The sequence below is a fragment of the Ascaphus truei genome, chromosome 3 (genome assembly GCF_040206685.1).
Source record: "Ascaphus truei isolate aAscTru1 chromosome 3, aAscTru1.hap1, whole genome shotgun sequence".
NCBI lineage: Eukaryota > Metazoa > Chordata > Amphibia > Anura > Ascaphidae > Ascaphus > Ascaphus truei.
In genome coordinates this window covers 285,044,100-285,062,556 of record NC_134485.1, presented here as the reverse complement: position 1 = coordinate 285,062,556, position 18,457 = coordinate 285,044,100, and the positions used below count along the sequence as shown (strand labels likewise).

At 44.2% G+C, this 18,457-nt stretch overlaps 1 long non-coding RNA gene across 2 annotated transcripts in view; it reads right to left on the bottom strand.

The window, feature by feature from the left end:
- Positions 1–3,421: 3,421 nt before the first annotated feature.
- LOC142491073 (uncharacterized) overlaps positions 3,422–18,457 on the bottom strand; it is a 258,366-nt gene continuing 243,330 nt past the window's right edge. For both annotated transcript variants that reach the window (XR_012800259.1, XR_012800261.1), the window contains one exon: positions 3,422–3,690. This is a non-coding gene — a long non-coding RNA (uncharacterized LOC142491073). The remainder of the gene's footprint in view (positions 3,691–18,457) is intronic.

The following is an 18,457-nucleotide window of genomic DNA, read 5'->3' as shown; positions in this document are numbered from 1 at the left end:
ACACTTTTTTTTATTCATCTGTGATTTACAGCAACATTCTGTACAATTTACCACCTTTTAGTAAATATACATCCAGTTTTAATTTCATTTGGAGATTTTAAATTTTTGGGACTTTGAAAGGAAGGACGTATTGAAGGTACCTTATTATTAGGAAACCGAACACGTGTTTATATTAAAACTCCAAGGAACATTACATTTTAACTCAATTACAGTCTAATCAGAGCTAATCAGTACAATTTTAGAAAGAACATTAAGTACAAAAAAAAAAGAGAAATATTTTTGTGATCGTTTAACATAGGTAAATACTAAGGGTTGAATCTTTCACTCGTATTTTGGTATTGGTTCTAAAAATGTTTTCGTTTTGGATATGATTTTGGATACAAAAATGTTTTGTGTTTTGCCAATACTCGATTTGATTGTTTTTTTTTTTTGTTTTTTTTTACAAAATTATCGAAACAACTCGAAGTAAGCAAGAAATAGCATAATTAAGAAGGGGAAATGTTGCAAATAAATATAAAATCAGGAAATAATATCAGTAATAGCTGAAAGCTTAAAATAAAAGCACTTGGCCTGGTGTTCTGGTTCGGTTCTTAATTTTCTGGTGGTTTCGCGTCTAAAAATTAATCAGTTTTTGTTTTCTATTTAGTTTTGGAATGTGCGTTTCGAGTTTCTAACACACAGTTTTACCAATCTCTAGCCCCATATCCACAAAGCTCCGTTATTCATTTAACAAAATATGTGTTTTGAGAGAGAAAGAGAGCATATCTCAATTAGCATATTTCCCAGGTATCTCAGGTGAGTTCAGATTTGTTTACAGGTATCTAAAAATAGAATGCTCTTTTATTTGTCTACAGATCCTTGTGTATCCTTTCAGTAGAAATAAAATGCCAGACAGATTTCTTAGCAGTTTCTAATCTTTATTCGTAGAGGCAAAATAATAAAAAATAGACTTCAGATCTACAGGTTGCAGGCAAAAATAGGCATACAAGCTATGAGAACATATAACATTTGTTGCCTCTGATGGTATCGTTAGTTCGCTTTGACAAAATGGTTCTAGGCAAAACCTAATTAAGAAATCTACTGTTAGCAGCCAAACTCTACATTGCATTGTTATTGTTGCAGAATGAAAGAAAATAAGACTAACATATTTTCATCCTTGTAAGTCTGGGCACAGAGAAAATTTTCTTATCTTAGCCTTGGACACATTCCATTTGGTACCCAAAATATTTTATAAACAATTTCCTTACAAAATGGGTCCTAACACATCTGACAATACAAAATGGATCCTAACAGACGAAATAGATTCTGAATCACAGAAATCTATTTACAATTCCCCTCTTAAAAATAGAATAATTTTATCGGACATGTGATTAAGCAATTAACATTTTGGTTGAACCGATAAATGAAAACATTAGTAACATAAGTTATAATAATAAAAATTAAAACAATACTAAACATATACAGTGTTAATACAAATAGCAATATAATAGAATATATTATAAAATTAAAAAGGTTTTTTCCCCAACACCTTTTTTTCCCAAAATCCTAAATATACTGTACAATCCATTCCTTGAGTTTGTACTGGTGGATTTGTATATATAGAGTTAATTATTTTAGTCACTAATGGGTTGTTTTTAATTCTTTGTTACCTTTGTGTCAGGTGTAACCAAACTATTCATATTGCTTCTCAATTCTGTTATCTGTGGTTAACATTCCACTCATACACATTTTGAGATGGCCAAAAAATCGCTTCAGAGATATCAATGTAATAGAGTGTAAGCTTATCTACTACTAGAAAATCAGTAGTGATGTGACTGAACCAAACTTTGTTTTCTTCTCTTTTCTCTTTCCTCTCATGTGGCAATAATAATGTTAACCTTAATATCAGACTGTTAAATTTCACATATATCCCGTACACTCTTAAATTTCAATACAAAGATTAAAATAACTTCAGTTACAGTAATGCAAATAATAGAACGAATAAACAGATTCCACATTATATTTGTTTCTGTTTTATTCCTAAAACGAAACATTATCTTGGTTATATTTAAAAATCATACACTTTTGACCAGTATATAGCGGCCTATACTTTTATCTAAGGAGTGTATAATACTTTGCTATACTCCCAAAACATATACATCTAAAATCAGCGTTTTTCACTTCTTAACAATGCTATATAATACTCTACTTGATAAAATTTCAATATCTACAGTATACCATTTAAAATACTAGTTACTAATCTTTTCCTGGCATGTCCTGTGGCATGTGAATGTAACTATTGCCTAGCTGTTTTACATAGAATCACATGGTGTATGATCTTTAGTAATATTCCATTCAGACACATTCACATACCAGGTATGGAGAACAAAAGAAAAAGAACCCGGTTGAAAGAGCATTCTGTAACCTCTTATCTGTAAGAGAGTAAGTGAAATGACTTAAAAATAATATTTATTAATGATCAAGTTAAAATAATGGTGGTATATAAAGACGACATACATATGCAATACGAAGGTAAAAATAATAATAAGTTGTCCTGGTCTGTTTAGATTCAGGGTAACTGATCCTTCATATGCTTCGGGTAAGATATTCTTTAGAGGTGCATTGCAATATCTGTTATACCCTGCATGCACAGTGGATTGTGCATATTGGGAGCCCGCCAGTCATATGAGAACCCAATAGATCAGGCCTGCACAACACGCGGCCCGCGGACCGCATGCGGCCCGCCTGCACTCATTGTGTGGCCCGCGGCGGCTTTCCCTGTCCTCCTCCCTCCCGAGCCTGCTCTCCCACCCGCGAGCCACTCTTCCCCCCTCCTCTCCCGGCCGAGAACCGGCCTCCTCCCAGCCTCCTCTCCCACCCAGGAGCTGCGAGCCCCCTCCTCTCCCACCCAGGAGCTGCGAGCCACAAGCTTGCTCTCCCCCTCCTCCTCCTTGAGCCTGCTCTCAGGACTGCATGAGTGTGCTAGTCCTGCCTGCTCTGCCACCGTGAGGTGCAAGGGGGGGAGGTGAGGTGCAAAGGGGGGAGGGGAGGTGATGTGAGGTGCAGGGGAGTGATGTGAGGTGCAGGGGGGTGAGGTGCAGGGGAGTGAGTGAGGTGAGGTGCAGGGGGGAGGTGTAGTGGGGTAGTATGAGGTGCAGGAGGGAGAGTGAGGTGAGGTGCAGGGGGGAGGTGAGGTGCAGGGGGGGAGGTGAGGTGCAGGGGGGGAGGTGTGGTGCAGGGGGAGGTGTAGTGGGGTGATGTGAGGTGAGGTGCAGGGGGGAGAGTGAGGTGAAGTGCAGGGGGGAGGTGCAGGGGGGGTGAGGTGCAGGGGGGTGTGATGGGTGTGGTCTGCAGGGGGGTATTGTGTGTTATGTGGAGGGGGAGTATGGGGGTGTGAGATAGAGGGTGAGTCTCGCAAAGGTTTATGAGGGATGCAGGGGGAGATATATGAAGATGATGAGTCCTGGGGGAGATATGAGGATGATGGGGGGTGCTGGGGGAGATATGAGGTTGATGGGGTGCTGGAGCAGATATGAGGATGATGAGGTGTGCTGGGAGAGATTGATGAGACGTGCTGGAGGAGATATGAGGATGATGATGAGAGGTGCTGGGGGAGATATGATGTTGATGATGATGATGATTTTACCGTGCGGCCCGAATCTGTTTTCCTTGGAGCAGTTCGGCCCTTCTCGCTTCACAAGTTGTGCAGGCCTGCAATAGATCATTCCTTTATTACTGTGGTGGTTTTAAATGTGAGCAAATTGCTATAAATTTGGTGATCCAAATAATAGTTGTAATTATGTAAATAGTTGCAACTTAAATTTCAAATAAAGACTTTTCATATTTGGCATACATTGACATCAATTTCGAAATCCCCATTATATTTCAATTTGAATGAGTAACATGACAGCAGTTATGCTTATAACGTGTGCCTCTAATCAAATAGACAAGCCTCCTTCCTTCAATGCTGAGTACGAGTGTACAGTAGCAAAGAACAGACCCTTGCAGGCAACTATTATGCGATTAAAAGGTAACGGTATCACTCTAGCTGAGTCCAGCAGGAGTCATAATGCAAATTGAATGCAAGATTAAAACAATTAGTGGTGCCGCAGACCACTCATGACGTGAGCACCGCCTTGGATACTAATAGCATTTAAATGTTACAATGTGACTCATTATGTCCATCAATGTTCTTTTTGTGGTTATGTACCATGGTTTTGATGAGACACTCAGCACAGCTGCATATGAACCAGCATGTGTTTGAGAGTGTTTAAATGTTTTCAAATGCCATTGTGCGGACATTGATATCACCAGATATGATGTAATATTCTGGTGTTTGAGAAACATTTATCGTTAGCAAGACATATTGCAAGGTCTTTGCTATTTGTAACTTCCTTGTTTTTACCACTATACAGGCATACCCCGCATTAACGTACGCAATGGGTCCAGAGCATGTATGTAAATTGAAAATGCACTTAAAGTGAAGCACTACCTTTTTCCACTTAGCGATGATTGTACTGTACTGCAATCGTCCTATATGTGCATAACTGATGTAAATAACGCATTAGTAACAGGCTCTATAGTCTCCCCACTTGTGCACAGCTTCGGTACAGGTAGGGAGCTGGTATTGCTGTTCAGGATGTGCTGACAGGCGCATGCGCGATCTGCCGGTTGCCTATTGGGCGATATGTCCTTACTCGCGAGTGTACTTAAAGTGAGTGTCCTTAAACCGGGGTATGCCTGTATATGCTCCAGTAATATCCTGGTTCATATAGAACTGTGATATTAATGAACCACTATCTGAGCAGATCCGAGCAAACACATGAGTCTCCAGTCATAAGGGAAGTGTTTGTTTTTCAGATATACAGTAGGTGTCCGCTTTTGTTGTCATTATTGCCATGGTATTTATGAACCACTATTTAAGGCAGTGCTTGGTATAAATCCCTTTAGAAAAACTTAGTTTTAGACATAGGTTTCTGTTACTATTTTCAATATTTCCTGTTTTACTTTCATTATTGCCGACGATCGTTTCGCGCATGGTTGGGTTTGTCAAGGCTTGGAATAGACTGGGGGCATGTCTTCCCTTTGTCGTCTCTTTTATATGTCACTTGTTGAGTGAGTGGTTCTGGGTTAACCCCATGCGTATCGGGCGGCATGCGGAGGTCCCCTCATGTTGCCTCCTCCTTCCAAGTCTATTGGATGATGCTTTAATGCACGTATAAATACCATAGATCATTCTGTTTAGGTGGGAATGTCACCGTTTTATGTACTGTGGCGGGGGAGTTAGCATTGACGTCTTATGCATATGGAGATTACTGTCATGCCTCCACTAAGGAGTGGGCATGATCTTAAATGATTGTAGCCTGATATGTTTCCTACAGCTGATGTTTGAATATGCATATCAGGGAGGAGATAAACAGAGACAATTCTTCTAAAATCAGAAGTTACAAAAGTCCAAAGATTGATTGGAAGGATCATATATTCCTCAGCCGGTCTTTATAGCTCATAGCATATTAGTGCCCCATCTTTATTACATGGATGCTTGATGTTATCTGTTTTATCTTGATCTCAGGGGAATATATTTTTGTTCAATCTAGAATGGATATTTATATGGTGTGTGTGCTATCCTATCTTCTCGGGTATCAATACTATCTTGAATATGTCCACCAGGCAGTGACATATATTGTTTGAAGTGTTCCACTTCATTTTAGCAGTGTCATAAAAATGCTGAAAATACAAAGCCCTCACTTAATCCATGAGGAGGGAGGGTCTCTAAATTGAAAATCCATCTAGCTTCTCATTTTAGTAATATGGCATCCCAGTCACCTCCTCTTGGTCCGGGGCTAGTGTGATCAATGCCTGAATTTCAGAGCTTTCGGGTCCCCATTGTAGACACTACATTAAGTACATGTCAGGCCACAGGAGTGTCACTTTGGTTCCTCACAGCTCCTATGTGTTCCAAACCCCTTCTGCATTACTTTCTCTTTGTTTTTCCCCACATATTTCTTTTTACAAATGCACTAAATTTGATAGATTACTCCTATCGTCTGGCAGTTAATGAAATTATGTATGGTGAATGCTTTTGTATCATTCCAATTTCCGAAACATTTAGATATTTTCATGTATTCACATGCTTTGCAATGTGTGCATTTGTAAGAGCCGTGTGTTTTAGATGGTAGCAATGTTGGTCTGTTGTTTTGTTCAAAATGACTATTTATGAGTAAATCTCTGAAATTCTGAGGGTGTCTACCAGTGATGGAGGGATATGGCATAAGGATTTCCTGGAGGTCTTTGTCAGCCATTATAATGTGCCAGTGATTTTTGAAGATTTGTTGTATCTGGCTCCAATGTTTATTATAAGTGCCAATGCATCTAATGACTTTGTTCTCGGGATTTTGTCCCTTGTCATGTAGTAACTGGTGTCTTGGGGTGTATTTCACCCTTTATATGCTCGTTTAATTATTTTGTTACTGTAACACCTTTGGAGAATGCAGTGTTTTATTAACTTTGCCTGGGTTTCCAAGGATTCCTCAGTGGAGCAACGTCTCAGAATCCTAAGAAACTGTCCCACTGTGATACCTCTGATGAGGTTTTGAGAATGATGGCTGGTTGCATGGAGAAGATTGTTTGTAGCTGTGGCTTTTCTGTGTGTTGTATTTGTTAGCTCATTATTAGAACCTCTCGAGATCTTCAGGTCCAAATAGTGTATCTCCTTGTCACTGTGCTCAAAAGTAAGTTTTAAATTGATCACATTCGTGTTTAGAACATCAACAAACTTTTTTAGGGATCTGGTGTCCCCTTCCAAGATCAGGAGCACATCGTCAATGTACCTCATCCAAAGGGTGACATTCTTAGTATAGATGTCCAGTGCTTCTGAAAAGACAGTTTATGCTTCCCACTAGCCCAGGTACAAGCTGGCATATGATGGGGCACATGTTGTCCCCATCGCTGTACCCTGGGTCTGGTGGTAAAGTTTCTTGTCAAACGTTAAAAAATCTTGGTAGACACAAATTGGAGTAGTTTGGTTATGATAACATTCTCCTCTTGTGTACAATAAATATTGTACAGCTTCAATTCCCACTTTATGTATGATACTGGAGTAGAGTCCTTCGACATCTATCGATAGTAGTAGGGTGTCTGCGTTTATAGTGATGCCATACAATTTGCGTAGGATGTCCTTGCTGTCTTGTACATAGGAGGGAAAAGCTATAACAAATGGCCTGAGAATCTCATCTAGATGTTGACTGTTTTTCTCAGTCAGATTCCCTATGCCCGACACAATTGGGCGTCTTGGCGGAGGAAACTTCCCTTTAAGACCCTTCAGTAGGCTATAGAATGTAGATAGGCGTGGAGTATTAATTAGCATGAAATCTTTTTCTTGCTTTGAGAGGACATTTTTGCTTTCCCCCTTGTCTAGGATAGCTGTACTGTAAGTTCTTTTTTGTTTGATGGTAGGATTGCCGTCATGAATTTTATAACATTTTCTATCCCCAGTAATCTGAGGTTTTCTTTTACATAGTCGCTAGACATAACCACTATGTTGACTCCTTTGTCGGAAGGTTTAATAACTATGGACCGATCTTTGGACAGTTCTATGAGAGCTTATCTTTCTAACTGAGTCATATTGTTAGTCTCTGTGTTTTCAGGAAGTAGTTTTAGATCATTCGTGACTAGGCTGATGAAGACATCAACATTAGGACATGTGTCAGGCGGTTGAATGAACTTGGATTTAATTTTGTATTTTGAAAACGGGCCTTCACTTGATATTCTGGCAGATTGTGATGGCAGATACAATAGATATCTTAAAAAGAAAGTTGGACATCTTTTTAGAATGGGAAGGTACAGGCATATAACAAATAAGTAAACATGGGAAGAATGTTGATCCAGGGAGAAATCTAATTGTCATTTGTTGAAGTCGGAAAGGAATTTATTTTCCCCCTTGTGAGACATCATTGGATGATATTTAATTAAGTTTTTTTGTTTGCCTTCCTCTGGATCAATATATTTAAGTACAAATATGGAGTATATGGTTTTTTTACTCTCAATTCTCACAATGCTGTGCACATCAGATTTACATTTCAAATTCGAGAGGGGATTTTCCAAAGCGTTACCGCTGACAAAGCAAGCCTCTAAGGGTTGTGGGGGGGGTGGTGGTGTGATTAGACGCAGGCGCACTGAGTCTTTGTAGCTCGGCTGTGGGCGGATTAAGAACACAATGGCAATATGCAGAAGATTAACGACCCAGTGGAGAGAGGGGGTTGGTAGGATAGGGTGACTCAGCCGATTGACGATTTGCTAGGGAGGGATTAAAAACACAATGACAACAGTAACTGCAGAAAATGAGCAAAGCGTTGTTGTGTGGTTTTTTTACATAGGACATGCACGACTCCAGTCCCTTGGGGCCGCAAACAGGCACGGTTTTCAAGGTTGCCCTGAGAACCTGCCCTGTTTGCTGCCCTCTAGGACTGTACTGGTGCAATCTGAACCCGCTCAGACCCACAGAACGGATTATTTTAAATTATATTTATATAATTATATTTTAAAGATATTAAAGAATGTACTGTATTGTATTTAAAACATGTGACTGTAAACGATACCGACTGAAAAATGTTTTCACACATGTACTGTAGCAGTAAACCATACACCTGTTGATGTTTTGAATTGCTGTGCACTTAAAATGTTTCAACATTGAACAGTATTTGTAAATAAATGTTTTTGTACTGACTCCACCAATAAAAGAATATGTTGATTTGTCTCACATTGTTTCCATTTGCTCCTTTGACAGTGTAACAAATGTCGAAGCTTACTGCACTGTTTTTTTACTGCCTGACCGCAAAGCCGCAAGCTCGGCAACATTGTAAAAAAGAGCAATGATCGCGCAATTGGCATGGGAACTACGTCAATTGGCGTGGGAACTTCTGTTCTAGGGCACCTAGATGTTAGGAACCCCCTCACTTGACCCCAACAGGGTCCGACCAGTAATAGCGACGAGAAAGGGTCACGCCGTCGAGGAGGGTCCTATCATTGAGCGTCATGGCGGAGAAAGCTTTGAACCGGCTAAGTCAGAATGAGCAGAAACCTGGAACCCACAACTCCGGTTCTGTTCAACCTAGAGTGCTCAGATTCGGTCACCATGTAGTCCTAGTTGCGGCAGGATTGCATGGCAAATTGCGACCCTCTCGTGGCAACAGAACGGAGTCAGGGTAATGGTAAAGTTTAGGTTTCTGCCATTGACTTGCATGGCAGAAAAAAAGCCACTTTGGTAATGTGCTCTTAAACTGTATTTTGGTATCTCCGGTTCCGGGGGCTGTGGAAGGCTGATATTTTGCCACTATGGCAAGGGTCCTTCCGCATGAGGACCAGGCGAATTTCAACCTGCTCAGACCCACAGAACGGATTATTTTAAATTATATTCGCGCAATTGGCGTGGGAACTAGGGAGGGCCTCGGTCAAGTTCAAGGCCAATTGGCGTGGGAACTTCAGTTCTAGGGCACTGATAAAGGGTCACACCGGCGAGGAGGGTCCTATCATTGACCGTAATGGCGGAGAAAGACGTTTCAAACCAGCGCGGCTACAGTAAGTCAGAATGAGCAGAAACTTGGAACCCAAATCCTACTGTATGTTAGCGGCGAATTAAAAATAAGGTGGTGGAAGGGTAGAAGGGTAGACCAAAAGGGAGTATGTATCCCAAATAAATTCCAGGCTACTGTAGCTCTATACCCTCTAACAGGGCAGGTAAGTACAGTATATGGAATGATACAGTGTATGGTTTCCAAATGTTTGATACAGTGTGTAGCACTGACATGTGAAAGGAGAAACAATATTGCCAAAAGGGCTACTCAAACAATGTCAGTAGCGAGGGTTCCCTTTACACTGCTACAGTACTGTACACGCCTATGCATTTCAACAATTTCCAAATGAGACATACAGTACAGTACCGTACAGCAGCACAGCACGCAAATGCATGTACAGTACTTTAAAATAAATTAAATATGCAATTTTACTATTACTGCGTGCGCACGCACAGACTGTGTACTGACGTAGGTTGAACCACGAAGGTATTAGATTTCAAAGACAACAGCTCGCAAACGCCCCCATGAGTTTTTACACGGCATTGCAGTATTGCAGACAGCGGGAATAAAATGCTTAAATCACAGCCACGAAAATAACGTAATTCACACCGGGCGAAAACGACACAAAACCGCACATAACCGGGATAATCTGAAATTCGCGGAGCTAGCCGAGTTAGAATAAAGTGTGTTGCCACTGTATATAAGTGCAAAATATATCCAATCTCTGTGAATAGTGCACTTACATAAACAAATGTCCAAGTGATAATGTCCCGCTAGGTAAGTCCACTTTGGAGAAAGTATCCACAGGTTAACTTGATCCAGATGATATGTGTACTGTATATCTTCACACTTGTTCCACTTTAAGAAAAAAAAAAGAGAGATGGACATGGCATAATAACGTTTATTACAGGAAAAGATAAAAGTAGGAACACTCACAAACAAGCTATACAGCAGTGCATTGGTGTGACGATCAAGGGGATTCATTACTTTTCTGTCTCTCCCACTGTCCCATCTCCTACCAATCCTTCTACCCTTTCCCACTCCTGTCCCGCTCCATCTACCTCTCTCCCACTACCTCAGCGCTTGCCCCGCAGGCCTCACGCACCCTCACGGTCCCCGACCTCCTGCAGTGACACTCCTCACTCCCAGACACCCGTTATGCCCACGGTCTGTACCTTACCGTCCCTGGCGGCTCCGTCTGTTCCTCTGCCTCCTTCCAGCAGTGCTCCTGCGGCGCAGCGCTTCGTGCGCCTTGTGACGCGGCCTGTGCACGCGTCCCCGCAGCTCACGGAGGGCGCGCATACACGCTCCGCCTCTGACTCTGTCCCCCTTCTACTTCCTGCTCCCGGTGCCTGCGGGCCTTCTCCCTCTCGCAGCCTGTTCGTGCACACCCTCAACTTACAGAGGGTTGCGCACACGCTCCTCATCTCTGGTCTGCCACGATCCTGACTGCTGTGTTTACCTTGGATTTCCCTGGCTTTGACCTTTGCTTGTCCTGGACTACCCTGCTCTCTGTACCCCTTTGAACCTTGCTACGCTTTTGACCACGCTGCTCTCTGGAACCCTTGGACCTGGCTTTGTACACCGACGACTCTACTCTCTGGACCCCTTGGACATTGGCACATGGACACGACTATCCCTACGCTTACTCCTACGAACATTGCAAGTATCGCTAACCACTCTTTCTACAGGCCCAGCAACGCTATACCACACTCCGGGCTTGCTCCACTGCTGTGGGTGTGTGGTGTAATACCACCTCAGTACTGGGGTCTTGACAGGTCTGCAGGCATACAGGCATGACATTATGCAGAGCCCAACAAAAGCAGACCCCCCTGAGGTGGGTACTGGTATCGCCATAGAAATTTCCTTAGAGGCTTTGTAATTTGTTAGTTCTCAATTATCTATGGTCTCCAAGCAATTGGCCAAGTTCTCCCCTCAGGAGACCCCCATGGCTCGCACGCCACCTCTGGCCACCTCTTACGCCAATTCTGGGCCCCGGATTCCTTCTCCGATTCGCTACGATGAGGGCCCCCTCGCCTGCCGCTGTTTCTTAAACCAATGTGAGGTGCAGTTTGAGATGTCCCCCTCCCTGTTTCCTACTGGCCGCGCTAAAGTAGCATATATCTACGCCTTGCTCACCGGAGATGCTCCCGCCTGGGCCTCCCCACTATGGGAGCTCAAAAGTGAAGTAACGCAAGATTACTCTCTATTTAGACGCGAGTTTCAACTTGTGTTTGATACTCCTGCATGGCGTGAGACAGCCGCCTTCTCTCTTTTTCACATTTCTCAGGCCCGAAGATCTGCTGCTAAATACGCCATCAAGTTCCGCACGCTGGCCTCTGAAGTCCAATGGAACGATGAGGCACTCACTGCCGCGTATTGGCATGGACTCTCTGATACGTTGAAAGACGACCTAGCGACGCATGCCCGCCCTTCCTCTCTGGCAAAATTGATTACCCTGAGTGTACACATGGATCAGCGTACTCAGGAGCGACGGCACGAAAGGCACTGTTCTCGCTCTCCTTCTTCTGTTGTTTCTCACAGGTCGCCTACAACACCTCTCTTGGCACTGGAGCCTCCGGAACCGATGCAGGTCAGCAGTCAGCAACTTCGTGCCACGGAAAGTGCACGGCGTCGCCTGAATAGACTTTGCTTCTACTGTGCCTCTCCGGAACATTGTCTCCAGAATTGTCCCCTGAAGCCGGGAAACGGACACACCCAGTGAAGGTAGAGGGGCTTCTACTGGGTACTGTCTCTCCTTGCCCCTCATCTTCCAAAGCTCTCCCAAAGAAGTTGATGCTTCCTGCCACGTTGGAGGGTCCGAACCTTTGTCTGAAGGTGGAAGCTTTCATCGACTCAGGATCGGGTGGTAACTTCCGGGACCAGAAGTTCGCGTCAGAGAACAGAATTCCCATGGTCAGAAGGAAGACCCCCATTGGCATCGAGGCCATCGACGGCCAACCATTCCTGCCGGCATTTATCATTTGGGAATCTATTCCTCTTACATTGACCCTGGCTGATGGTCATAAGGAGGTAATCATCTTCGATATGTTTCAATCTCCTACTGTGCAAATTATTTTAGGATTGCCTTGGCTTCAACTCCACAATCCGCATATTGACTGGACCGGTATTCGGCCTCTCCAATGGCCTTTGTCCGCAGATGCCGCTCCTGTGAAGTCTCCAGTTGCGGTGCTGGCCGGTCTGGATTCCGTTTCTACTAATCTATTGACGCTTCCTACCGTATATCATGAATATCTGGATGTGTTCAACAAGGTACAAGCGGAGATTCTCCCTCCACTTCGTCCATACGATTGTCCTATCGATCTCATTCCCGGAACCGTCCTGCCAAAATCTAAATCTTATCCACTCTCCATCCCGGAGACCGAGTCCATGACGTCCTATATTCAGGAAAACTTGGAGAAGTAATTCATCCACAACTCTATCTCCCCTGCCTGGGCTGGCTTCTTCTTTGTGAAGAAGAAGGAGGGATCGCTTAGACCGTGCATTGACTTCCGCGGACTCAATAAGATCACGGTGAAGAATTGGTATCCTCTTCCGCTTATCTCAGAACTGTTCGATCGTCTCCAGGGGGCCACTATCTTCTCAAGCTCGACTTAAGAGGTGCCTATAATCTCATTCGCATAAGGGAGGGGGACGAATGGAAGACTGCATTTAACACACGTTCTGGACATTATGAATATCTTGTTATGTCCTTTGGTTTATGTAACGCTCCTGCCGTTTTTCAAGAGTTCATGAATGACATCTTCCGCGATGTATTGGGAACATTTGTTATAGTCTACCAAGACGACATTCTAATTTTTTCTAAAAATCTGGAGGAACACATTCAACATACCAAACTGGTACTTTCTAGACTCCGTTCTAATCACTTATATGCCAAGATGGAGAAGTGTTTGTTCCACCAGTCCTCGACTGCCTTCCTAGGCTATATCATCTAGTATACAAGAGAAAAGGGAACCCTAGTATATAAGCACTCAATCACTGCTAATGTATAGTGATAATATTACAATACTTTATTTTCAAACAATGAATAAAATAATGGGGTTTAAAGTAAAGAGCAGATCAAACAAGCACAGTCACGTACTGTTTGATCTGCTCTTTATTTTAAACCCCATTATTTTATTCATTGTTTGAAAATAAAGTATTTTAATATTATCATTATACATTAGCAGTGATTGAGTGCTTATATACTAGGTCTCTCTTTTCTCTTGTATACTCTATCTCCCTTACCTAGTTAGCACCTCACCGTGGATCACATTCTCAGCTGTGCGGGAGTTCCTCTTTGTGTGTAGCTTGGCTATATCATCTCCAGCCAAGGCTTCTCCATGGATCCAGAGAAACTGAAAGCTGTTCTTGATTGGCCGCTGCCTAATTCACTTAAGGCTGTGCAGCGTTTTCTCGGCTTTGCCAACTATTACAGGAAATTCATAAAAAAAATTCTTCTATTGCTCTTCCCATTACCGCACTGACCAAGAAGGGCGCTGATATTGCTTCCTGGTCTCCTGAGGCTATTCGTGCTTTTGAGGTTCTTAAGAAGGCTTTCGTTTCTGCACCCATCCTTCGTCATCCGGATACCTCCCTCCCCTTCACTTTGGAGGTCGACGCATCTGCCAAAAGGAATTATGATGTTGGTAATCGTGAACTTTTGGCCATAAAACTGGCTCTTCAAGAATGGAGACACCTGTTGGAGGGGTCCAAAGAACCAATTGCTATTCTCACTGACCACAAAAATTTGTTATATATTGAGGGGGCCCGTCGGTTGGGGTCTCGCCAGGCTTGCTGGTCACTCTTCTTTTCCCACTTTAATTACACCATTTCATATATTCCTGGTACCAAAAATGTCAAAGCGGACGCTCTCTGTCTCGTCAGTTCGCCACCGAAACCGAAACTAACGAAAACACGGAGCCTATTCTTCCTGCCAAATGTATAATTTCTGCTAACAACTTCGATGTGTTGGACGAGATCAACAAGGCTCAAGCCCACATTCCCAGCAGGTTCAGGGTACCAGAAGGACGCCTATATGCAGCTCCACGCTTTCGCCATAAAGTGTTACTTTGGGGTCATTCTTCTAGAGCAGTCGGTCACCCAGGCTTCAAAAGGACAGCAGATCTAATTAAACTGACTTTTTGGTGGCCTAAAATGAACCAAGATATGCTTGACTTTACCACCGCCTGTCCTGTATGTGCCCAGAGTAAGACACTCCATCACAAACCTTCTGGACTTCTCTTACCTCTTCCCATTCCGGAACAACCCTGGAAACACATTTCAATGGATTTCATTGTTGAACTGCATATTTCTAAAGGGATGAACACCATTTTGGTCGTAGTAGACAGGTTCTCTAAGCAGGCATACTTTATTCCCCGCAAGGGTCTTCCCAACTCTGCCACATTGGCGGATGTCTTCTCTAAAGAAATTTTTAGGTTACATGGCGTCCCCATTTCTATTGTCTCTGACCGTGGATCACAGTTCATCTCTAAATTCTGGCGGGCATTTTCCCAAAGACTCGGTATCTCTCTTTTGTTTTCTTCTGGATACCATCCTCAAACCAATGGCCAAACAGAGAGGATGAATCAAACCCTGGAACAATATCTACAATGTTTCATATCAGACTCACAAGACAACTGGGTGGATCTTTTGCCATGGGCCGAATTCGCTATAAACTCTCTTAGAAACGAGTCTACTCAGGAGTCCCCCTTTTTATTCATTTCGGTTTCCATCCCAGTAGCCTTCCTCTTTCGCCCTCCCCTTCGGGCGTTCCTGTGGACGACTCTCACATTGTCAATCTTCAAGAATCTTGGAAAAGGATCCTCAAGACGTTATAATCGGCGGTGGCCAAGCAAAAAACCAAGGCAGACCGTCATCGTCAACCTGGGCCTTCTTTCAAACCTGGCGACCGGGTGTGGTTATCATCAAAAAATATCAGGCTGAAAACACCATCGCCCAAACTGTCTCCTAGATTCCTAGGTCCATTTAAAATATTGGAGAAGATTAACCCTGTGGCTTACCGCCTCGACCTACCTCCTACCATGAAGATTCCTTCAGTGTTCCATGCTTCCCTTCTCAAACCCTTCATACCCAGCCCTCATTTTCCTGTCCCCTCTCGGAAACCCAATCCTGTCTACCCTTGGACAACAGGAGTATGAGGTCCAATCACTTATTGATTCCCGCTGGTCCAAAAATAGGCTACAATTCCTGGTGCACTGGAAAGGGTACGGTCCGGAAGAACGTTCGTGGGTACCAGCATGGCATATCCATGCCCCAAGGCTACTCCTCCAGTTCCACCAGAAGTTCCCTCTCAAGCCCTGGTTGGATCGCTCAGAGATCGATCCTCAATGGGGGGATACTGTGATGATCCAGGGGATTCCTTCCCCTTCTGTCTCTCCCACTGTCACATCTCATACCAATTCTTCTACCCTTTCCCACTCATGTCCGCTCCATCTACCTCTCTCCCACTACCTCAGCGCTTGCCCCGCAGGCCTCGCGCACCCGTGCAGTCCCCGACCTCCTGCAGTGACACTCCTCGCTCCCAAACACCCGTTATGCCCGCGGTCTGTACCTTACCATCACTGGCGGCTCCGTCCGCTCCTTTGCCTCCTGCCAGCAATGCTCCCGCGGCGCTCCATGCGCCTGGTGACGCGGCCTGTGCATGCGCCCCCGCAGCTCACAGAGGGCGCGCGTACACGCTCTGCCTCTGGTCTCTGTCCCCCTTCTACTTCCTCCTCCCGGTCCCTGCGGGCCATCTCCCTCTCGCAGCCTGTGCGCACGCACCCTCAACTTACAGGGGGCGCACGCACACGCTCCTCTTCTCTGGTCTGCCACGATCCTGACTCCTCCTCCCAATCCCTACAGGTCACCCTGACTGCCCCTTCTGTCTCCTCCTCTCATCTCCCTGACCTATCCCTGTTGTCTCCCACTTCTTTCTCTGCTCCTCCCCTCTCTCCTGTTGGTGTGTCCCTTTATAATCCCTGTCTGTCCACTTCTTCCTCGCTCTGCATAGTTCCTGTTTCCCTGTGTGTGCTGACCTATGCTGTGCTCCCTCTGTGTCCCTGCTGTATCCTGCTCCTGTGTTTACCTTGGATTTCCCTGGATTTGACCTTTGCTTGTCCTGGACTACCCTGCTCTCTGTACCCCTTTGAACCTTGCTACGCTTTCGACCACGCTGCTCTCTGGAACCCTTGGACCTGGCTATGTACACTGACAACTCTACTCTCTGGACCCCTTTGACATCGTCACGGACACGATTATCCCTACGCTTACTCCTACGAACGTTGCAAGTATCGCTAACCACTCTTTCTACAGGCCAAGCAACGCTATACCACACTCCGGGCTTGCTCCCATTGCTGTGGGTGTGTGGTGTAATACCGTTCCCACCTCAGTTCTGGGGTCTTGCCAGGTCTGCGGGCATACAGGCGTGACAATGGGTGTATAGCTTGCCAGCTCCTGTTGTTCCTGTAAGGCTAAGTCCATAGAGACTGCAGCCATGCAGAGGCGTGCTGAGGCTGAGGGAAAGCGGGTGCTTTCCCTGGCCTTAGAGCGAGCGCCGTCCGTGGGTGTGTCTGGGGGCGGGCCAGTGACATCACGGAGCCTCTATGCTTCCCACTGAGGAAGGCATTGCCGAAACACGTCTTTTGGGCGCTCTCAGCCACCATAGTTGTCTGAGAGCAGAGCTAATTCCTCACACAGTCCTCACGCAGTCGTTGGAGCCTGGTCACGTGCGCTCGTACACATCTGGAGCAGGAGAGGAGACGCAGCTTGCTGGGAAGCAGAGAGGCCGGTTGAATACCACACTGCAAGGAAATCAACAGAGGACGAGTGAAGGAAGATCTGCCTAACAAGGACAACAGGAGCTGGCAAGCTATGCACCAATGCACTGCTGTATAGCTCATTTGTGAGTGTTCCTACTTTTATTTTTCCTGTAATAAACGTTATTATGCCATGTCCCTGTCTCTTTTCTTTTCTTAAAGTGGAACAAGTGTGAAGATATTCACATATCATCCGGATCAAGTTAACCTGTGGATACTTTCTCCAAAGTGGACTTACCTTGCGGGACATTATTACTTGGACATTTGTTTATGTACGTGCACTATTCACAGAGATTGAATATATTATGCACTTAAGAACAAATATATTGGGGTGGAGGCCCCAATTAGCTAGTGCTACAGAGCTTTTTATTAACCCACCGATTGAAAGTTATGAATGTCTTTCTGCTTTTAAACCGGATCACGTGATATTATAAATGCATGCTTGAGGCTGTAGGCATTAACCCCTAGATGGCACACGGTCTAGCAGGAATAAAGAGAGTTGTATGGGGGAAGTCCTAAGACCCCCCCAGACCTCTCATATCTCCCTGAACAATATAGAACCTATGTGCCTGGGGCAGCTCTCATATGGCAGCAGTATATTCACATAGTGACATATATGTAATAGAATACAAATAATTAATGAACTTTTTTTGCATATACTATTACATATATGTCACCTTATGTTTGGGACATATAGTTTAATAATTAATTAAAATTAACTGCTATTATAGTTATATACAGATCGCAAAATGAATATTCTCTGTTTTTAATCTATTAGTCTCCACTGCGCATGACACTGATGCCTCTGTGTGCCGCGCGGGCGCCTATCAGCCATGAATGCAGATTCCCATCATACCATTCGTGGCATACTCGCAGTTCATTGGCTGAGTGACGTCACGTCCGGTTTACTTCCGGTATTTCAGTGTCTCACGCACGAGTAATGTTACTCTTTGAAAAAGCCCAATCGCCGGGTGAAACGCGTTAGAGGTGCAGGGGTATGCTTCCCCTCCTCTTTTTATCCATGTTCCAATAAAGGATTCCGTTTACAGCACAGTCCAGCCTCAGCAATTTTCTTCCTGCATCGTA